Source organism: Sorex fumeus, unplaced genomic scaffold (assembly GCF_029834395.1).
Source record: "Sorex fumeus unplaced genomic scaffold, SorFum_2.1 ptg000002l, whole genome shotgun sequence".
Classification (NCBI taxonomy): Eukaryota; Metazoa; Chordata; class Mammalia; order Eulipotyphla; family Soricidae; genus Sorex; species Sorex fumeus.
This window is the reverse complement of record NW_026606059.1, coordinates 6,450,488-6,474,657: the sequence shown is the minus strand read 5'-3', so window position 1 is coordinate 6,474,657 and position 24,170 is coordinate 6,450,488.

The following is a 24,170-nucleotide window of genomic DNA, read 5'->3' as shown; positions in this document are numbered from 1 at the left end:
GTATTAAAATTCATGTGAGCTTCTTTTATGCATTCTCTCTAGAAAGTAAATCAGCAAGTCAAATTTTCATTAAGGAGGTAAATTAAAATGCTTGAAAATTTAGCTTTCTTTGCTTGCTAAAAAAACAAAAAACTCCAGATGTAATACAATAGCCTAGATGAATTTCCGGAATGGGGGAGAGAGGGAAACAATCTGAAAAAGTTGTAAAATATATATGTGTTCTTTCATATTGCATTACTGAAATGACAAATAATAAAACTGAAAATATGATTGGTGGGTGCCAGAAGTAAGAAGGAATAAGAATAGCAATCGTATTAATTCAAACTTCTGAGTAGGTAGTGTATTCATGTCAGAGTAATGTGAGTATAATTATAGAATGTTTTGCAATATAGCAAGCATAAATTATAACACGTGCACAGAACTCAATTATTCTAGGATATGAGACTTCTCTAAATAGTATCAACATTATTAAGATTTTCATTAGAGTTGAACATCAATGCTTTAATACAGAAGCAAATACTCAGTTTGAATAACTCTCAGACTACAATGAAGAAATTTTATTTTATTAGCAAGACGCTATATTATTTGAGTTTTCAGTATATATGTCTATAATATACATGTATGAAGCAGAAAATTAAAATATAAAGCTAATTATACCATTGATAAAATTGTTATCTTTAATATTTTATAAGCAACTACTTGATTTTTCTTTACCTTCATATTCTGTGGGTTTTACTAGCACTGCTCAGAAGTCAATGCGTTATTTTTTTTGTTTTGTTTTGTTTTGTTTTTTTTATTAGTGAGACATCATGAGGTACAGTTGCAGACTTACAAATTTTTGTGCTTGGGTTTCAATTATACAATAATCAAATACCCATCCCTCCACCAGTGCCCATCCTCCACCACCACTAATTCCAGTATCCCTCCCAACCTCCAACCCCCCAATCCCACCCTGCCTCTGTGGCAAGGCATTCCCTTTTGTTCTCTCTCTCTTATTGGGTGTTGTGGTTTGCAAAAGAGGCAATGGGTGACAATCATGTTTGGTCTATAGTCTACTTTCAGCATGCTTCTTCCATCCTGGGAGGATCCTCCCAATACCCTTTATTTGGTGCTCCCTTCTCTATCTGACCTCCCTTTTCCCCTAGCATGTGTGGCTGGCCTCCAAGTCATGGAGCAAAATTCCTGGTACTAATCTCAGCCACTCCTGACTGTTAGTCTCCTATTTTGTTGCTTTATATTCCCCAGATGAATGCAATCTTTCCATGTCTATCCCTTTCTTTCTGAGTCTCAATGCGTTATTTTAATGTAAATAATTTTCCTTCATTTTGTCAAAATTTCAGCTATTATGTTTTATATTATTCTGCACTTGATTTTTCTTTACCTTCATATTCTGTGGCTTTCACTAGCACTTCAGAAGTCAATGCGCTATTTTAATGTAAATAAACTTTCTTTCATTTTGTCAAAATTTCAGCTATTATGTTTTATATTATTCTGCACATAAACTTGGAAATCAATCCATAATATCCACCAAGTAATTTACAGGGTGAGATCCTCCTGAGATCACCGCAAAATGTCCACCAAAACTTAGATTTGTTACAGGCATGAATCAGAAGACCTGACGAGAAAGGAGAAGAGGGAGAGCAATCTCCCCTGACAGGGACTGGAGACTGAAGGGGAAACTGAGGAAAACCCCAGAATAGGAGTAACATAAGGAACTGGTGGAGACTATTGAGTACTTTTGCGGTGTGAGGTGTAGTAACTTTGCACACCAATACAAACGAAATGTCAACACTGTTGTAACCATGTTACCTAAATGATAATAAAAATTAATAGTTTAGGGGCCCAAAAGATCATACAGAGGGTTAGGGTGAATGCCTTTCATGCAGCTGACCTAGGTTCCATCCCCGGTGTCCCATATGACCCCAGAGCCAGGAGGAACCCCTGATCACATCACCGGGCATGACCACAAATTTAAGAAAATACTGAATATTTTTGAGAAGTACAAGCAGAAAGAAATTTTAAGGTGCAGAACTCTGCCTTGGGGGACAGGTTGGGTAGGCTGGAAAGCCACGGCCCAATACTACAACCCCATGCTTTTAGTACTAGTTGGGAGACAGAAAATATTTGCCAACTAGGTGACTTCTGGAATCTGCTGTCTCCCAGTTGCTATGGAAATAGACTCAACAATAGACCTCAGGGGCTCATCACAGGCGGCCTGGGGTCTGCCACATTGGATATCTTTTTCTCACTAACTTGCTGAGGTGAGTGCCACCCACCTGGGGCAAGTGGCTGAGCTAAGTGGGGCTGAGAGTTACTTGCCTCCCTCAAAGAGAATAGTTCAAGCCCCTCCGAGTCTACATCTTACTGCCAGTAAATCAACAGCATCTCTACATTTAAAACATCATTTTCCAACACCCCCCCCCCCAGAACACAGCCAGTTAGCAAGTCCCTCCCCTGCTGCTTTACCCCCATTCTGTCCCAGAAGACACACAATGTGACTCTAGCACCAGCGTACTCTGATGCAACAGGTGCACGAGCACATACCTCCTCAGCCACTTCTGCGCCCAAGTGACCACGCCAGGGTCACTTGGGATTTTCAAGGCAAAACCCCTCTTGCCACTTGGGCATCTTGTTCTTGGTGCACAGGTGTATATCAGCAGGCATTCATGATTTTAGACATCAGGCTGGTCCTGGGATCTGTCCAAACCTGTACCAATGAACACCTGTGACGCGTGACATCTACAGCAGTTTATTTCTGCAATGTCAGGGATCAACCCAGGAACCCACCCTTGATGGCTCGCTCCAGGATGTCCCCAACCCTAATACACAGACACCCCCAGGGGACCCCCTACCCAGTCTTGTCTGAATTTAAGATGTCTAACTACAGACACTGGGAACTTATCATTCTGGATTCTGTTCAGGGGCACCAAAATTCATAGCACACTTACTGTCGGGCTCCAGCGATTTTGAAACATGTGATTTCACCCACCTGGCCCCCGCGCCTGGGTGTTCCTTCCCGGAGTCCCTTGGAGGGGAGCGGGTTGAGTTTTCCTCCCCGCCCCGACCAGGGCTACGGCAGCCGAAGACCTCCAGGACCAGCCACCACCATGCTGAGACCACTCTCCGCACACATGAAGGTACTGGCAGAGGGACAAAGCCACGCGGGTTCCGGGGCCGAGACCTCCAAGCCTACTCGATTTGGAGTCGAGCATCTTCCACCCAGATCCTCCAAATTCCAGTAGGCGGGGGTCACACCCACCACCTGGCCCCCTGGCGCCGTGTAATCCCATCAGCGGCCAAGACTCAGAGACTATAAAATCCAGATCCCGGAACCACGCGGCCGCATTTGCGGCCGCACGAGATCTTATTGTCTCATTCCTACTTTGGACAAACTTGCAGGCTATCAAATGTAGCCTGCCCACAGGGCAGAGTCTGGCAAACTCCCCGTGGCCTACCAAATATGCCAAATACCAGTAACAATGATGGGTCTCATTCTCCTAAAGAGCTGTGAATATAATCTCAGGGCTAGGATGAAAGAGACGTTACTGGGGCCTGCTCGAGGCAATCGACGATTAACAGGATGATGAAATGAAAAAATGAAATGATTTCATCCAAGACTGTTCAAAATTGATGCCACAGGGTCACAGCAAACACTTATAGCCTTTCATCAGAAGATGGTCCCCTATCCACTTCCCCTTGGATCTAGAGTTGTTGACAGGTGCTCACAAACAAGCATGAGAAAAATCATTGAGCTAAAGAATACAGGAGCATGGAATTTGCTTACACATGGATGGACAGGGAGAGTATCATGCTGAGTAAGATGAGTCCAAGGAAGAGGGACAGACATAGAACAATTGTGCTCATTTGCAGGTAATAAAAAAAACATACATAGCGTGAAAATAATACCCAATGACCATAGAAATAGGCCAACAGGATCACCATGGTCAGAACCCTACAACATAGGGGGTTGCGGGGGTAGTGTTGAGCAGTTAGGACAGAGAAGGGACCACTATGACCATGATACTTGGAAATAATCACTCTGGACAAAAAGTGAGTGCTGAAAACAGTTAAAGGGATAGGCTTTATACCCTTTCAATAACAGGACTGCAAACAACAGTACCTCAAAGGAAAAAAGAAGAGAGAACAAGGTGGGTGGGGGAGGGGGGAAGAAAAATGTCTGCCTCAGAGGCAGGTTTCAGGGGTGGAGGTTGGGGGAAACTGAGGATACTGGTGGCCAAAAATATACACTGGTAAAAGGATGGGTGTTGAAATATTTGTTTTACTGAAACTCGATCATGAACAACCTTGCAACTATGTGTGTCATGGTGATTTGATTAAAATATAAACAAAAAAATTGAAAGAAAACAGTAGCTAAAACCTAAAAATACAGGGGCTATAAGGGTAGCACAGGGAGGTGGTATAGATGTGTTGGTACCCTGTGCAATCCCAGAAACAATATGATCCCCCTAGAATTGTCAGGGATTGCTCTGGGGTCTCCCCAAGCATCATTGGTTGATCCTGGTGTTCCCCAAAAACAGAGGGTCTTAACATGGCCACATTTGGGGGTCCTAGAATTGATCTGACCAGTTCAGTTGGAGAGTATCACCAGAAGTATCTTCCAGGCATCCTGAGTACTCCTTGGAAGGCCCCCAAAATACACTTGAGAGAACCAACTTAAGCTGAAACTCAAATCATTTAGTTTGAAGATATATAGAGGAAACCATCAATAAACTGTCTAGTACAAGCTGAAGAAATCAACAGCAGGACAATAATAGGAGGAGACATAAACTCTCTGTTAGGGCGTGGATCGTGATCTCCCTTTAACGACAAAGAGACTCCAGAGACTGCAAACAGCAAGCAAGGTTTATTGTAAGACTGGCTAGCCAGGGTCAAGCCGCCTACACAGACACGCAGGTCAGTTAGGTGAGGCAAGACCCCAAACTTCTTCAAAGGGAATCTTATATAGGCCTTCACTGGCCATTACAGCAAAGCCCGCGCATTTCATAGCCAATAGATTTGTAACAACATATACTTTCTTAACCAATCCATTTAAAAGTACATCACTCCTTAGCCTATATATTCGAAGATCAGCATTTACATACATAGGCATTGTGGCTAGTGGGCATCTGGTAATTTGGACATTTGGTTATCACCTGGCTTCCTTTGATTCTCAGCCCTGCATTCCGGAGGTGGATAAGGGAAGAGTTCTTAAGGGAGGTAACAGATAAGGAGGGCAGGAAAGGGAGAGTTAAAATTTATAGAGTTTTAACTCTGGAATCTCCCTCAGAGTCCCTAGGGACCTAACACTCTCCACTCTCACTTTGAACTGATCAGCCGGGGGAAAAAATCAACAAGGAAACAGCCATCTTCATTGAGGAATTGGGCTTAACAGACATGAGCAAGGCTCTCTACCCTGCCCAAAAAACTGAATACCGTATTTCTCTAGCACTCACAGAATATTCTCAGAGATAGACCAGATAATGGGACACAAGAATAAAGATTGAAATTTTATCAAGTACTTCCCAGATCACAGTGGAATAAAACTAGGAACCAACAACAAATAGAAGTCTTCTAAAAACTCAAACAAACATTTGAACACATTACTTAATAACTGTCAGGTCAATGAGGAAGCCAGAGAAAAACCAAACATTCCTGAGAACAGATAATAATAAAGACATATGTGTAAACACAAAAGGACGGCAGCAAACTATCTCTCCCACCGCCCACGTTCGGTATTCTCAGGTCGTTTACCCCACTCCAGGGAGGTCAATGGCGATGGACAGGAAAAGGAAGGAACAAGGGCCAGGCTGGTTGGTCTTAGTTCCAGTTTATTCCAATCCTCTCAGCATCCACTCCTGTCTTTCCTCTGCCTCCCCCAGCCAACTCTTACAGTCTCATTATATCCTAGAAATTTATGTCATGGAATACCCAGGTTCTCTCAGATTTGTGACCCCCAATTCTCTCAGACCATCACCTGTAGAGAGCCCCGAAATCTCCTTATATAGATCATGGTACCTCTAAAGGGTGCAATACAGTGTGTAAGGGACAGGCCCAAAAATGGACTACCACCAGAATTAATTTAGCTTAGCTTAATAGGAACCTGCATTGCAAAATAACTTGTTTTTCAAGGAACAGATCTAGATAACCTTTTTCAGATCCGTTTTATAGGAACCTGCACTGCAAAATAACTGGTTTTTCTGCCCCTGAGCAAGGAATTCAGATACAGGTACTCAAAGGGTGGGGGTCAGACCAGATAACCGGATGTCTCTCATAAGACCCATGTTGCAAGACCCAGGACTGCCTTAAAAACCTGTCAGTTCCTAAGCACTGACGCAAAATGCTGATCTTTAAACTATAGGCTAGGAAGTGATGTACCCTTAATTGGATTGGTTAAGGAAGCATATGTTGTTACAAATCTATTGGCTATGAAATGCGCGGGCTTTGCTGTAACGGCCAGTGAAGGCCTATATAAGATCCCCTTTGAAGAGGTTAGGGGTCTTGCCTCACCTAACTGACCTGCGTGTCTGTGTAGGCGGCTTGACCCTGGCTAGCCAGTCTTACAATAAACCTTGCTTGCTGTTTGCAGTCTCTGGAGTTTCTTTGTCATTAAAGGGAGATCACGATCCGCGCCCTAACAAGTGATGTCAACAAAAGGAGTTACAGAAAGAACATTGAGGCAGCAAAACATAATTGTTTCTTCGCATCTGCAGGCCAGTAATTTTGGCCTCCAAAAAGAAGATACAAAACCAAAACTGAAACCTTTCTTGGGCTACAAGTACTTGAATTTGCTTGGATCCCAAAGACTAGTCTGGCTAGAGCCTGGAATCTACATCCCAAAGATCAGGCCTGGCTAGCACCTGAATCTGCACGTCAAAGACCAGCCAGGTTCCTGTGAGAAAATGAAAACTGCCTCTTATGATATACTGAAATTATTTACTGAAGGCAGTTTGAAGGGGAAAAATGTTCAGCCTCATCCAAACTAGTCAGGAAACACGAGAAATATCACCCATTTTCATGGGTTCCCTATGTTTCTGCCTCTTGTGTGGTGCAGTCTACATGGGCTCACCCTGAGAGCTCAGTCCAGCCCAACAGGTTGGGGTAACAATTACACATAGAAGTGATCACAATCAATAGGGGTAGAGTTCGTTCTCTTGGAAAAGCTGCTTCTAAGACAGATTCTCATTTAGCAGATCAACTCACCCTGGAACAGAATCCCCTGGATGTGTTTCTCCTCTCCTTGTCCAACGAACATATGACATACATAATATAAATCATTTTGTATGGACACAGTAAGAAATACTTTAAGCTTATAGAATTGCTCTCCTAGGGCCATCTAGATCTCAGACTACAGTGCTCAGGCCAGATAGTCTTTCCTATCCCTAGCAGGGTCCTAGACTTGTCGTTAGTTTTGGATCATGACAGCATTTGTCTATGATCAAGCTTTTAACTTATAGTTAAGAATCGTGGCACTTTGGCCTGACTCATCTCTATGCCAGGGTAGCTCAGAGCTTGCCCTGGGTCCATTCAGTCCCTCCTCAGGACCCTGTTTTTGGGGTCGCCAGGAAGTGAGGGAAACTGAGGCTTAAGTTGAGAAAGCAGATGCCCGGGAATGAATAATATTCAAAGCCAATTAAATCCTAAGTTACAAAGCATAATATTAATTGTCTTCCTGTATCTATACAAAAAGGACATTGCATTAAAGTAAACTATACAAAAGACATAAGGAGAGAAGAAAGGCAATATTAACTTACCATACAAGTTCAGTGTCCTAGAAGGACCTGACCTTACAAATTAACAGATTCTGACTAGGGGAAATGCTGATTAACTGGTTGGGGAAGAGAGCACAAAGACGTGGTTACAGACAAATAAAGTAATGGGAGTGACTCAGGAGCACTGTGATGGGTGTGACTCAATGAACCTGGCAAGGGAGAAAGGACAAATCATAAGTTTTCAGGGAAGCAGAAAATCAATACTAAGCAGGACATTCAGAGCAAGAAATGCTTAAATCAAAAAAAATTTTAAAAAGTAAAACATCAAATAAACAAGCTAATCACATCTTTAGAATCTAGGAAACAGTGAAACCCAAAGGAGGTAGAAGGTAATAGATAATAAAAACGGGAAAAATGTCAATGAAACAGAGCTATTTTTATTCAAAATTGTAGGCAAGGTTGACAAACTTAGTGTGACTCAAGAAGGGAAATGTTTCAAAAACTTAATAAAATGGAACAAAATTGAGAGAGGAATTGTTATGAAAAAAACTTCAGAAATACAGAAGACCTTAAGAGATTACTATGAATAACTCTGTGCCACCAGGCTGGATAATTTAAGAGAAAGAGAAGGATATTTAGAATCAGGCCTACTTCCATTTTGTTTTCTTAGGAGAAAACAAAATCCTTGAACAGACAAAGTATTAGTAAGGACATTTTAATAATCAAACTCCCTCTAAAAAGAAAAGAACAAGCTCAGATGGATTTACTAGTGATTTCTACCAAATCTTCAAAAAGAACTTAGAACCGATTCTCCTGTAGTTCTCAAAAAAAACTAAAGAAACATCAATTCTTCCTAATAGTTTCTATGAGACCAACACTACTTGAAGATCGAAAGACTTAACAAAAGAGAAAATTACAGTTCTTTGTCCTTGAAAAACATAGATACAAGTAAGTTCAATAAGATCTTTGCAAATTGAATTTGATGATGCATGAGAAGGGTCATGTACCATAATCACAATAAGCTGATGATTTTGATCCCTCATCAAAACAGGGAGAGGAGGAACCAATCTTCAGTAAAGGTGAAATACATCAAATCCACGGCTCAAATCATAGCCAATAGTGAAAAAAACTGAAAGTCTTTCCTCTAATATAGATGTTCACTTTTATCACTATTATTCAAGACAGTACTGAAAATCTTAGCCATAGCAACTAGGCAAGAAAAGAAATTAGAGGTAATTAAATAGAAAAGAAAGGTTAAACTGTCCCTCTCTGCAGGTGACATAATTACATACATAGAAAATCCTAAACATTTTCCAAAAAAAAAAAAACTTCTAGAAACAATAAGCTGATAAAGTAATAGGTTACAAAATCATGAGAAAAGTCTTCCAAATTTCCATTTGTAAACAATGAACTAGCAGAGAAAAGAGAAAAGAAAAAAATACTTTAATCCCATTTACAATTGTGTGGAAATATTATTTTTATAGTACATCACAGTTTTAATTGATTAGAGACATTCTAACTGAGTTTCTAATGTACGGATAATGACAAGATCTGGAATTGAGCTTGATAATGTTTTACTTTCAAAACATGATATGTAAGTTTTAGAATACAAATATATTTAAAGTATGACAATTTGAGAAGATAGCTTGCTTGCTTTAAAACTTTTGATATAAGAAATACTATGACTTGGAATTATTTGTTTTGTTCTGCAATTAAGTTAGAAAGTTTGCGATACTGTTAACACTTTGAAATTTCCATGTACAGTTATTGTACCTCACCACCACCAAAGCACCCACTGTCACTGTCACTGTCCACCCATTGTTCATTGATTTGCTCCAGCTGGCCCAGTAACTTTGTTAGACTTGTCGTTACTGTGTTTGGCATATCGAATGCAGCCAAAGCACCCACTGTCCTTATATTACTTCTAATCCACGTTTTCAGTCCTCCCATCCCTTCTTCCCTCCTTCACGCCAATTTAGTAAATCAGCTTTGCAATTGAGGTGTGAGGATTTTTCCTCATTCCTTGATACTTATTGTCTGTTGCCTTGTTGTGGTTCTCTATATAGACAGATGAGTGAAATAATCTAGTACTTGTCCCTCTCCCCCTGATATTTCACTCAACAAGGTATCTTCTGTTCCAATCAAATTGAAGGAAATTCTGAGATTTCATCATGTTCCATCCTATAGGGGCTGGAGCAATAGCACAGTGGGTAGGGCATTTGCCTTGCACGTGGCTGACCCGGGTTCAATTCCCAACATCCCATATGGTCCCCTGAGCACTGCCAGGAGTAATTCCTGAGTGCATGAGCCAGGAGTAACCCCTGTGCATTGTCGGGTGTGACCCCCCCCCAAAAAAAAACCCTTTCATCCTGTATTTATAGCACACTTTCTTTACCTATTAATTTGCCATTGGACATTTGGATTATTTCCATATCCTCTCCGAGGTGTTGTTATGAATGTAAGTATGCATAAATGTATTTTACTAATTTTTTTGTTTGCCAAAATGCTCACATTCAGGTCATATGAAAGATCTGTTCTATTTTTAACCCTCCATATGATTTTCCAGGGAGACTGAGCTACACGGCAATTCCCACCTACCATGGATAGTGTTTTTCACCACATTTCTGCCAATACTGTTGGCAAAACTGGCTGTTTCCAGGCTTTTTGATGCATGTCTTTCCCACTGGTATGCAATGATACCTCACTGTCATTTTGATTTGCATTGCCCTGATAACAAGGGATACTGAACTCTTCTAGGAATCAATTTGACAAAGGTGAAAGACCTATATCAAAAACTATAAGTCATTATTTAGAAGAGGGAACCACACCCATAGTGTTCAGGGAACACTCCTGACATCAATTTCATGCATATTTTCAGATATTCCATTCCATTGGCAAAGAAAAAAAAAGCAAAAAATAAAACAAATGGTGCCACATCAAACTAAAAGGTCTCTGCGCTGTAGCCAAAGGTAAAATTTAAAAAACTACTTAGTAAATGTGGGTGGAATTAGTTACATAATATCCATATAAAAGCTCAACAGATACAAAAAATTTATTAACGATAAAAACAACCCTACCCTCTCAAGTATGTACGTGTGTGTATGTATATATTAACCTATATCAAAATGTTCAGTATCAACCAGTACTGGAGAGGTTACAATTAAAAATGAACTCTTATTCACTGTTGCAGGATTGTTGTCTGATTCAGCCTCTGTAAAAAACGGCATGAAGACATCTCAAAAAATGAGAAACATACTTATTATGTGATCCAGATATTTCATTTCTTGGCATCTTGCCCAAGAACACAAAATGCATCATCAAAAAAGATCTATGCATTACTACATTTATTATAGCACTACTTGTATTAGCTAAGGTCTGAAAACAAGCCAAGTACATAACTGAGGAGTAGGGGGTAAAGTTATGATAGTGATACACTGTGAAATATAACTCACCTACAAGAAACGGTGAAGTCTTGCCTTTTGCTACAACATGGATGAAACTGGAGGAGGTCAAGCTAAGCAAAACAAGTTCAAGGGAGACTTAAAATTACCAGGTGATCACACTTAAGTGCGTACATAAGGAATCAAAGTAAGGGAAGAGACACTGCCGAGTGAAAACATTCTCTAAACTCAGATCTCAGAATTGAGACTGACAAAGATTTAGGGGAGGCTAACATGTTGGGATAAAGCTATAGCCTAGTTAAAGTCTATAAATATTTACAGAAGTGCAAACCAATGTTCTCCCTCTCTCTCTCCCTCCCCTATCTCTCTATATGTATATATATACATTCATATGTATATATGCATATAGATATATGCACATAAATATGTGCATAGGTAAGTACATAGATATGTTTAGCTACATATATTGTGCACACACACATACACATATAAGCCCACACACTTCATAAATGACTTGCCTTAAAAGTAGAGATAAGGCAATAAAATGTTTTACTTCTTAACATGCTGTTGTCTTAAAATGGAAAATATTATAATGTTTATGATAAAATTGCATCTAGATAGTGGATGACTATGTGTGTCTCTTATTCTCTGTGCTTTTCCATGATTACTACTTACACGATGCACTAAACATAAGTGGATAAAAGAGGCATTAATCTACCACTATTTCACCAACAAAGTCTGAAAATCAGATTTCTAATTTTCACGCCTCTGAATCCCCTATTCACTTCATAAGAAAAAAAGAAAATATTTTAAAATTCAAATCTTTTTCTTACCATAGCTATCTTTTCATTGCTGTTTTCATATTTTAAATTTTTAATTTGTGTTAAACATAAATGACTAAAAATAGTTTACTCTAAGAATCATTTACAAGAGAATCCAAGTTGTAAACTACGTTCTCTCACTCATTTAGGAAATTTAGCTTAACAGGAACCAATCTCATCAGGGTTTGCTCACTACACTTCTTAAGTATCTGGAATAATATGATTGCTTTTTCTGGTGTGTGAAAGAAAATTAATCCTTTGAACATCAGCCTCTTGCCCCCTGATTTTCCAAAACAACTTTGAACACCAAGCTTGTTACCGGTTCATTTGTTACACAACAAATACTTAACGACAACCCTCTCTCTCTCTATCTATCTATCTCTCTCTCTCTCCAACACACACAAAGGAAATTAGTACAGAACACTACAACCAAAAATATTTTGAAGTAAGCTTCAGTTAATCTTGGAGTTGGGATTCTACCCAAACCCTCCCATGTACTTCCCTCCTGGTTCTGAAATGCTCATCAATTCCCTGCTCCACCAGAGTGTGGACACTGTCAAAAGATAAAAGATTAGCAAGGTAACTACTGGGCTGAGAAGAGAACAGATGTTAGTCAGTAATATCCTTTTGCAATGGGGTGTTGAGAGATGGGAAGTCCTGCATGAAATCAACTGAACTTGATTTGTACAGAGATGACTGAGAGATTGAAGGGGAGAACGAAGAAGTCAGGAGTGGAGGAGGTGATGTCAGAAAAGTGAACAACTACAAAAACCGGGAAGTGGGAACAAAGGTCAGTCTAGGTCAAACCCACCTGGATTGGCCAACTGGCACTTGAGTCAGGGTTCAGCTATTTCCCTCCTGCAAGACCGGGACATCACACCCTATCTTTAGGTTTTGGTTGGAACAAATCGCAAACTGTCTCGCTAATATTCTCTTGAATTTCAGGAGTGTTCTCAGGCAACTGCTTAACAAGAGACTAAAACACCAGAGGATTAGAACCCGATAAAAAGCTGTTAGTTCCAACACTCACCCCTTCACCAGTGTACATTTCCCACAACCAATGTCCAAATAAAAACTGTTAAACTGAAACTCAATCATCAACAATCTTGTAACTATGTACCTCACTGTGATTTAATTTTTAAAAAAAGTTGTAGTTCAGGAGAGCCCAAGTCTCATGATGGAGACGTTACTGGGCCCGCTCGAGCAAATCGATGAACAACGGGAGGACTGTGACTGACTGTGACTGGGCTAGAGAAATAGTCCAGTGGGTAGAGCACTTGCTTTGCATGAAGCCAATCCAGATTATATCCCTGGAAGGATATATGGTTTTCTGAGCCCAACCAAGAGTAATTCCCGAGCACAGAGCCAGGAGTAAGCTCTGAACACTACTTGGGTATGGACCAGAAACCAAAAAAAAAAAGGAAACAACGAAGATTTGGGGGAGTGGAGAGATAGAGCAGCGGGTAGGACGCTTGCCTGGCATGCTGCCAACTGTAGGTACAATCCCCGGCATCCCATTGGTCCCCCAAGCTCTGCCAGAAGAGCACCGAGCCAGGAGTGATCTCTGGGCATTGCTAGGTGTGACCCAAAAGCAAAACAACAACCACAAAAAGTCGGATTTTTTTTTTTTTTTTTGCTTTTTGGATCACACCTGGCAAAGCACAGAGGTTACTCCTGGTTCATGCACTCAGGAATTGCTCCTGGCAGTGCTTAGAAGACCATATAGGATGCTGGGAATCGAACCCGGTCAGCTGCGTGCAAGGCAAACGCCCCCTCCGCTGTGCTATCGCTCCAGCCCCACAAAAAGCTGTTAATGATGCTAGAACCATAGTACAGAGCTTGAGACACTTGCTTAGCACTCAAACAAACTGCGGTTCAGCCTCCTACACCACCTATGGTCCTACTGGCATCACCAGCACTAATGGATACTACCCCCACCCCCACGTGTAATTAAAAGAAACAAAGCTATGTTGGGCTGGAGAGATAGTACTGCGGGTAGGGCCCTTGCCTTGCACATGGCCAACCCAAGGTTGACCCTTAGCATCCTATATGGTCCTCTGAGCTCACAAGGGCTGATTCCGAAGTGCAGAACCACCAGTAAGCCCTGAGCACGACAGGTGTGACCCAAAAGCAAACAAAAGTTATGTTAGTATTTTTTTTCAAGCAAGATTGAGGCTTTATAGAAAGGAGGGCTTAGAGGAGACAGACCCAGGTTTGTTATTTATTCAAACCCTGTCCCTTGAGAGGTGGGTAGAAGAAGAGAAAACCAGAGCGCAGTAATGAAGAGTAACATGTCCCTGCACATGACCAACACAGTGTTCATAGTTTAATCAACCAATGTTCGTTATAACTGCAAGTATCCTCATTTAACAAATGAGTACTGTAGCACACTGTAGCACTGTCCTCCCGTTGTTCATTGATTTGCTCGAGCGGACCCAGTAACATCTCCATTGTGAGTCTTCTTGTTACTGTGTTTGGCATATCGAATACGTCACGGGGAGCTTGCCAGGCTTAGCCATGCAAGCAAGATACTCTCAGTAGTTTGCCAGGAGAGGGATGGAGGGTTGGCCAGGTTGGCCAGGCTTAGCCATGCAAGCAAGATACTCTCAGTAGCTTGCCAGGAGAGGGATGGAGGGTTGGCCAGGTTGGCCACGTGCAAGGCAAACGTCCTACTCACTGTGATATCACTCATGCCCACAAATGAGTACACTGAGGCTAAAAGAGATGGGCTTCCTTCTAGACTGAGACCCACATCTCCTGAAGCGTGGAGAAGCAGCAGTGCAACTGGAAAGCAGGAGGCTGAGAACATGCTGCAGGAGGGGCTGGTTAGCACGTCGGGAACAAGACCCTCCCAGGACAGCAGTTCATCGCCCCCTGGAAGGTTCTGACGTGGAACAGAGCCCAGGGAGAGCCCAAGCATGTCGACTTCCAAAGTAGGCTGGAAATCCATTATTTCATGGGAGCTTTCTTAAACCTTGGACATCAATTCAAAAATCTTAAACAGACTGTAGGAGCCAAACAAAACACATCTGTGCGCCTTGGTCCAGCTGCTGATCTCTCTCCAGCAACATCTGCTAGGAAGAGGGGGTCTGCGGGAGGCCTCCTCCTGGCTAGTTTTTTTTTTTAGGAGTTCTGAAATTTGGAAAAGAAGGTATAGCCAAAGCAGCTCCCAAATTTTGAGGCATCTAAAATTAAATGTTTGCTGACCAGATCAATTTTGATGAAAAAAGAAAAATGAAGTTCTCAATCTGATCATATTATCCCTTTATGATAGAAAAGAAAATTGACTGTCTGGTTCACCCAGCAGGAACATGCTTGTTAGGGTCTAAAAGCAGCTGGGGGGAGAAGGGGTCTGAGAGGACAGATGAGACCTGACGCAGGCCCCCAAGGGACCCGCCTTCCTCCATCACTGTCTCTGCCTTATGGCCTCAGCCCTCCTCCTGTCTCCTCTTTGGTCCCTGAATAGGGGAACCCCCAGCAGGCCTGGTAACACGATGATTATGAATAAGGATCTCAGTTGCCTCTGCTTACCTCTTTCCTTCCAGCTGTATGCATCTGCATTTTAATCCTTTTAACACTATTTTATGTGGCAAACTAGTTATGCCCTTTTCTAGACAGGTTTGAGAAGAAGTAGTCTCTGATGTAACGAGGGTCTGCCTTCTGCTTGTCCACTTAAAGAAGATAAATTTCCTCAAGAGGGCCCTGGGTCACTTTTTGTAAAAGCCCAAATAAGTTCAGGCACCACATGGTCATCTGAGCATGACTGGAAGCAACCCCCATGCGCAGAGCCAGAAATGGCCCCTGAGGGAAAAAAAAAACGGAAGTAATTAGTTTGGGAACCAAGGGATAAGAAAGTGATCCGTGGGGAAAGAGATGTGGTAAGTTCAGGAGATTCACTAGAATGTGAGGATGGGAGTTGAGCATCCTCCACCCAGATCCTCCAAATTCCAGTAGGCGGGGGTCACACCCACCACCTGGCCCCCTGGCGCCGTGTAATCCCATCAATGGCCAAGACTCAGAGACTATAAAATCCAGCTCCTGGACGAGAACAGTGCAGTCTACCCCCGTGCCTGGCTGTTCCTCACCGGGGCCTGTTGGAGGGGAGTGGGTTGAGCTTTCCTCCCCGCCCCGACCAGGGCTCCGGCAGCCGAAGACCTCCAGGATCAGCCACCACCATGCTGAGACCACTCTCCGCACACCTGAAGGTACTGGCAGAGGGACAAATCCACGCAGGTTCCGGGGCCAAGATCTCCCAGCCTACTCGGACTGGAGTCGAGCATCCTTCACCCAGATCCTCCAAATTCTAGTAGGCGGGGGTCACACCCACCACCTGGCCCCCTGGCGCCGTGTAATCCCATCAACGGCCAAGACTCAGAGACTATAAAATCCAGCTCCCGGAACCGTGCGGCCACAAATCAGGACATCTTTTATGACATCTTATTATCTCATTCCTACTTTGGACAAACTTGCAGGCTATCAAATGTAGCCTGCCCACAGGGCAGAGTCTGGCAAACTCCCCGTGGTGTACCAAATATGCCAAATACCAGTAACAATGATGGGTCTCATTCTCCTAAAGAGCCTTGAATATAATCTCAGGGTTAGGATGAAAGAGACGTTACTGGGGCCTGCTGGAGGCAATCAACGAATAACAGGGGTATTAAGTGATTAAGTGATAAGTGAGGATGGGTGTGAAACCAGGAATTTCGAAGATGTTAGATTCACAGATAACAAGCATATTTCTCATTGGAACTCTTTAACACCTAAGTTGGATAGTCACATGCGCCTGGGATAAAATATATCCATCAGATTTCCAGGAGAGCCTGGGAAACTAGAGTGAATGCATCAAGCAGCCCATCCTCATTCTGCCCTTTTCAGACCTGGAAGAACTAAGGTTTCCTCCCCCTTCTTCTTTTGAAAAAACAGCTCAGAAAAGGGTTTTGAAAATGTCTCATTTCTAAGATAGCATCATAAATTTTTGATTAAGGATCAAGTTTTATTTTTAAATGTAGATTTTAATGTGTCACTTTAATATGAAATAGAACCAAAACATGAGCCCTACATACATATCATGGGATGTGAAGTCCCAACACAAATGATACTACCAATCATGAAGGTAAGAAATTCCTTCACTCTCTGAATACTAGAGTCTATTTAAAGTAAGACAAACCTATAATCTTATGCAATGATTATGGAAACTCAGGATTAGAAAGAGTATACTTTCATCTGATCTACCTATATCATTCATTCTTTGCTCCCTTCAGCCAACATTTCTTGCTGAGATTCTAACATTCTTGAAGTGCATTAACTCATTATACCCTCGTCTTTGTGCAATAATGTTTCCTTAGAATCATTCTTTCTTATACTCTCTCTCTTTCCCTTCCTCTCTGTCTCTCCCTCTCTCTCTCTCTTCTCTCTTTCTCTTTCTATTATTCTATCCTGAAATAACATGGGAGAAGATGTGATTTGACACTTAACTTATTAAGATGAACAATGAAAAATTTGAATGCCAATCAAGTGTAGAAAAATGTCCATATTTTTCAAATCAGTCAAGTCATTGTCAAATCACTTCACTTTGCTTTACAGATAAAACTCAAGCTATGAGAATCCCAAGAGTTTTAAATTCTGAGTGCTTTTTAATGGTCTTTAGAAAATGCAATCAAAATGAAGTTGATCTTGAAAATGATACTTTTATTTAAAAACCTTTATTGAGTGCCTGCCTAGTACATGCAATTACCTGTAATCTTCATGATTATCTCATGGGAATGAAAAGAAGAATATAAGATGACACCAGAAAGCCAGGAGAGGAAAACACAGTAAAGTAAAGATTGTAACAGTAAAAGTAGAATAGAACTAGTACCTACAACTCTTTTCCTCTTAGAAACAAACAGAATTCCTCTTAGAAACAAACTAGAATAGAACTAGTACCTACAACTCTTTTCCTCTTAGAAACAAACAGAATCACAAAAAAATTAATTTCAATAGTGACATTTGAAATAGATCATTTTATGAAATACCTAGGGATAGATTTTTTTAAAAAAAAATATGATGAATGCCTATACACTTCAGCTACTAAATATTTCTGAGAAAAAAATTTAAAAAATTTAAAAAATTTTAAAAATCTCAAATAAATGTGAAGTTCTACCATGCTGGTGAATTGGCAGACAGTCATGAAGTCTTCAATTTCTCCCAAACCTGCAGATTCAATTCAGTCCAACCAAAACCTCAACCAGATTTTTTGAAGAAATTAGCAGTCTGATTCTAAAAATTATATGACAATTTTTATGTGTAAAGAACCTGCATGTTTGGGCTATTGACAAAATAACTGCATAAAGGAAATAGGGGAATTTATACAGCTGAACTTTGGATTTACTACAAAACTATGGTAATTAAGACTGGATGATGTCGGTAGGTATATACATTGAACTTAGTAAACACGGGCTGGAGCAATAGCACAGTGGGTAAGGTGTTCATCTTGCACACTGCCGATCCACGTTCGATTCCTCCGCCCCTCTCGGAGAGACTGGGAAGCTGCCGAGACCATCTCGGCAAAACCTGGTAAACTCCCCGTGACGTATTCTATATGCCAAAAACAGTAACAACACGTCTCACAATTTGTTGTGAGACGTTACTGGTGCCCGCTCAAGCAAATCGATGAACAACAGGAGGACAGTGCTACAGTGCTACAGGAAACACGTAGATATTAAATAGGAAAAGACTAAACTTTTCAATAAATAGTACTAGGATACTGGCTATTCATTTGGGGAAATAATTTTCGACTCCTCTCATAGACACAAATATTGAAAATACATATGAAAGAAACATCTCAAACAAAACTATAATATTTCTTAAAAGAAAACAAGAATCCCCACAATCTTGAAGTATGCAAAGATTTCTTAGATAAGGGGAGAACCATAAAAAAAGTGATAAATTTTAGACACCAAAGCAGGACCTCACTCACCTGTGGTATATAGGAAAACAAAACAGGGAAGGAAATAGACAGCTTTGAATGATGATAAACCCTTGGCCTTGAATTACAAAACTGAGATTACCAAGCAGGGCAAGAGTAGACAGTAGGGAATGAAGAGGTGAACTAGAAATAACAGAGGTCAATGGTTGAACTTTGGAATAATGAGGTGCAGTAACTTGACACTCAAAACGATAGTAACAAAATAAATCATTTAAATTTAAAATGAAGTTTAGAAAATTGTACGCATCAAATAACAATATTCTTTTGGGTAGAGGCTTTCAGTACTCAGGAAGCATTCCTGATTCTGTGCCCAGGTCAATCGCCCCCCGGCAGTGCTTGGGGGACCACGAGTCGTGCTGAGGGTTCAAACCAGGCCTGGCTGCATGCAAGGCAGCTGCCTTATTTCCTGTATTATCTCACCAGTCAACTTACATACATTCTGTCTTTGAAAAACATACTTAGAAATGTTTGAAGAAAAGCCTTACAGTGGGAGGGAAATATTCACGAGACATATTTATAACAAAGTATTGATAGTCAGAGTATGTAAGGACCTCTTTGCTATACATCCTTAAAATGGCCATTTATGTTTGGGGGCCACTCCCAGTGGTGCTCATTGGCTATTCCTCGTGTACTGATGGAGGGTGTGGAGGAGCTGTTGTTTCCAATAGTGTTTAAGGGGCCACACAGTGCTAGGAATCAAACCTGCTAAAACTCTAATAGGAAAACATGAGCACCAGTGCTTTGAACATCTCCCATGCCCAGACAGGCTGAAATTCACCAGGAATGGACACGGCAGCAAGGGCAGATGGGGAAGAGATGATTGAAGTCACTAAACACATGCATGGAGGAGATTCATCAATAACACAGAGCAACGTTCTAGAATAGATCAAGTAGTGCGTAACTTGCGATGAGGCAGAGGACAAAATCATGAGAACATTGTCATTTTGTGACGGCGATGGAAAATTTATAAGTCTAAGAGGTAGAATAAGAAGGAATAACCAAATATATAAGAAGAAAACATTTCCAGGAGAATTCCTCAGAAGAGAAAATGAACACCGGTATTCAATTGTGCATGTAGCACTGTAGCACTGTCCTCCTGTTGTTCATCGATTTGCTCGAGCGGGCCCAGGAACGTCTCCATTGTGGGACTTGTTGTTACTGTTTTTGGCATATCGAATACATCATGGGGAGCTTGCCAGGCTTTGCTGTGCGGGCGAGATACTCTCGGTAGCTTGCCGGGCTCTCCGAGAGGGGCAGAGGAATGACAAAAATATAGTAGTAGGCACGAATACCTGGAAGGATTTCTTGGATGTTCGTCTGAAAGGTTACTGTTCACTTTTTCACTGGAGTGTTAAGAACGAGGAAGATGGCCAACAGGCTAGTCAAAATCGCTCACGTAGCCCACAGCTGAGCTAACCGTGGGAGGAGGTACTGCAGGAGTTAGTGATATCTCCTCCACACTTCCCTGTGGGTGACCTGTGGGTGAATGCACTCCCCACTCACAGTGTGTTCAAACTAACTTTGACTTTCTGTACCCACTTCCCTACACCCCATCCCTGCCACAAACATTGCCCTCCAGGACAACTCCTCACACAAATTGCCTTGCAGCCTGGCGTTTGTCTTCCTTAACAGGCTCCTTTCTCTCTGCGGGTCTAATCCTGGGAGCCTGTCTTCTTTCTCCACTATTCCAGGTGCCCTACTCCAAACACCACCCTTAGGTCTTACCTCACCTAATTTGTTAGACTTCACAGCAATGTTTGAAGTGTTATGTTACATAATATGGCCCAAAGAAATAATAAATCGATGAGATTGTATGCACCAACTACAAGTGCCCTTTGCTAACAATAACATATTACAGTGTCCTGAAATAGCTCGTTACCTGCAGCTCAAATTAATCGCTCTTTGGAACATTGACTTCAGGTCAAAAAATAGCCTGTTTCCTTTAACCACTATACAAATAATTTGCTTCCATTTATTTGAACACTCCATCTAAATCGAGCAAATCTGAGCTCCAAAAAAGAAGCCAGAGATAAGAGATAAGACATTGTCTTTGCATGCAGTCAACCAGGGTTCAATCCCTGGCACTGCATTCGTCCCTTGAGCATCACCAGGAGTGACTCCTGAGTGCAGAGCCAGGAATAAACTTTGGGCACAGTCTGGTGTCACCCAGGAAACAAACCAAAAAAGAAACAAAAAGCCAAGAACATAGCAATATAAGAACTAAAGAAAAAAGAAAGTTTGCCCTAGAAACTCAAGTTCAATACAGCATAATAAAAAGAAACATTAGCATAAATTGAGTACCTATGTCATATGTGTATTAGTTTATTCATGAAATCAAAGCAACAAATTTATATGATTGGTTTTATTATGCTCATTGTAAAGATAAGAATGAGGTTTAGAAAATAATATTCCTCAAGTTTACATATGCTCAACTGATAATGAAGCAAAAATAAAAATTAGAATTTTCTGATCCTAATTTCTTTTTTTTTTTTTTTGGAGGAGGAGGAGGAGGACGGGAACCATGCCCAGCAGTGCTCCAGGATACAGTTTCTGGCTTGTGCTCAAAAGTCACCCCTGGCAGTTCTCAGGGGACCATATGTGATACCCAGGAATCAAACAGGGGTTGAAGAAATGCAAAGCAAATACCTTAACCCCTGGATTACCTCTAATCAACCCAGATTCATATATATATATATATTGCATTTTGGGTCACACCCAGCATTGCACAGGGGTTACTCCTGGTTCATGCACTCAGGAATTACTCCTGGCGGAGCTTGAGGGATCATATGGGATGCTGGGAATCGAACCCAGGTCGGCTGCATGCAAGGCAAACATCCTATCCGCTGTGCTATTACTCTAGCCCCCAGATTCTTATTTCTTAAGAGCAAAATAATTGCTTTTTTCAATAACATCTTGCATTTGTTAATTTATAGCGTGTCTACTAAATATTGCCTTGGCTTTGCTCTTTTGCCCAATTATCATGTGAGAGTTTCAGAGTGTAACTATCTCACGGTGATTCAATAAAATTAAAAAATAATAATAAAATTATATTTATTTTTAAGGTTCTTCATTTGAGGCTCTTTGTTTTCCTAGAACAAGCAGACGCCATTGGACTGCACTAGCACATGACAGGGATGAATGGAGACATTACTGGTGCCCGCTCAAGTAAATCGATGAGTAACCGTATGTCAAGTATTCAAGTGATCAATAAAATAAAATTTTAAAAAAAAGAGTTTCATAGTGGAAAGGGACTATGTATTTCAACCTTATTGTTCTATTTTTTTTTGTGTGCCTCTTACATTCACTTTCTCTGGAAATATTTTCACAAGATTCATGCAAACAAGTAGGTTTTCTAGACTGTAACATATACACTTTAATATAATTCACAAAGTGATCTAAACTATTGAGAGTATGAAACTCATAGCTATAAGTTTTAGAATTTTTATTATGACAACATTTTGATTTCTTGAATCCATTCCATTAATATGGGAGCTAAAAAAGTCAGAACTACTAGTAGGTAGAGTTTTATAGAACAACTTTGTGAATATATGCATGTTTAAAGCTCTGAACTGTGGATCACACCTTTCCTCAAGAAGCTGGTAACCTGGAGCTATTACCTTTACTCTAGTGATTCACGCTTGCTAAAAATCCATTTAGAACTTTCTATTAGCATTGCCTCAATTGTGGAAATTATTTCCTCGGAAGACGTTTTCATCCATTCATTTAATTAATATTTTTAAATTTCTCTCTGCAGGTTCTGTAGGTACAACCTGGAATTTGATTTTGGAAACAACCAAAAACAAATCAATATCAAATTATTAAATAAGTTAAGGTTCAAAGAGGTAATGCAATTTTTAATATGACTGGTTCTCTGATGTAGCTATTATATTGTTTCAAGACAATTCCAAAAGTCATTTGTAAAAGGCAAGTTGCTCAAGAATTCATCTATTAGGTGGATCTGCAGCTATATTACCTTTTAATTGAATAAGTCATAATGTAATTTGTTTTATTTATGATCTAACTACCTTAATAAAATTTAGCTCTTTTTCAGTCTGAGAGTGCCTTATCTGAATTATATTTGAGTTTACAGTATAAACAGTAAGTTTAGCACCCTTAGTTTATTTTTTTCTTCACTCATTTTTGGGTGATCATTCATGCCTCTCCTCTCCTCTCCTCAGCTTTCTCTTTCTCTCTCTCTCTCTCTCTCTTTCTCTCTCTCTCTCTCTCTCTCTCTCTCTCTCTCTCTCTCTCTCTCTCTTTCTGACACATTGAAATATTTTCCATTATTTAGACTCTATTTTAGGCCATTTTATATTATGGTGGTACTCAGGGGCCACAAAGGAGGGCAGGGAGGGTTAGAGGAAAATGTTTACCAAGTCACCCCACAGATGAAGTGCAGGAACCCACACAAGACATGGCAAAAAAAATTCTGTTTTTCAGAATCTCCGGCTCAGCCACATCCCTTCCGGAGGCAACTTTCTACAGGCTCATCTTTCCCCTTAAGCAGTTTATTTTGCTTCTTGGATTTTTCAAAGTTTAGAATGCACCGGCACTCTACCTAACACGAAGATTTGTCCCACCTAAAAACATTTCCTTCCAACTTCGCGGGCAATCTCTCAGCTGCCCTGTGTAAATTAATCTGAAGGAGAATTTCTTAGTAGGAAAGTGATCATCAACTCACAAAATTCCATCTTGCAGAGCAACTGCAAGCAACTGCGAGGAAGTTTGCCCTTTCTCTGGCATACGTGCAAGCCTGGAAGATGCTAAAATGTGGTACTGTTATGTGGGACATGATGTTCAGAAAACAGAACTGCAGTGGGGCAGGGAGAAGTGAGGTTTCATGACAAAGTGTGTCCTGGGGAGCCCCAAGAAGGAAGGAGAGGAACAACGAAAGGCCTCTTCGGCTTGAACCGAGGCAACACTGGAAGGCCTTTTAAAATCCCTTTACACAGACACCTAAGGAGTGAATAAAAAGCCAGTCACCATCAGGGCTTTGGAAGGATGCTTCTGGGTCTTGGGTCCCACCAAGTCCTGTTGTCTGACGTTCGGGACCCCCAAATCTCACATGAGGAGAGGATGTGATGAAAATCTATGCTCGCAGGGCAAACGCCCACACTTCTGGGGAGATCTGGGCGCTGCTCTTCGGGGCTACCTCGGGGTTCTGAGTCCGCGCCTCAGTGCTGGGCTTTCCCAGGGCTGCAGAACCAGACCCCCTTCCCCCCGCCCAGACCTGCACAGGGGAGCGCTGCCCTCTAGCGACGCCAACGGGAGG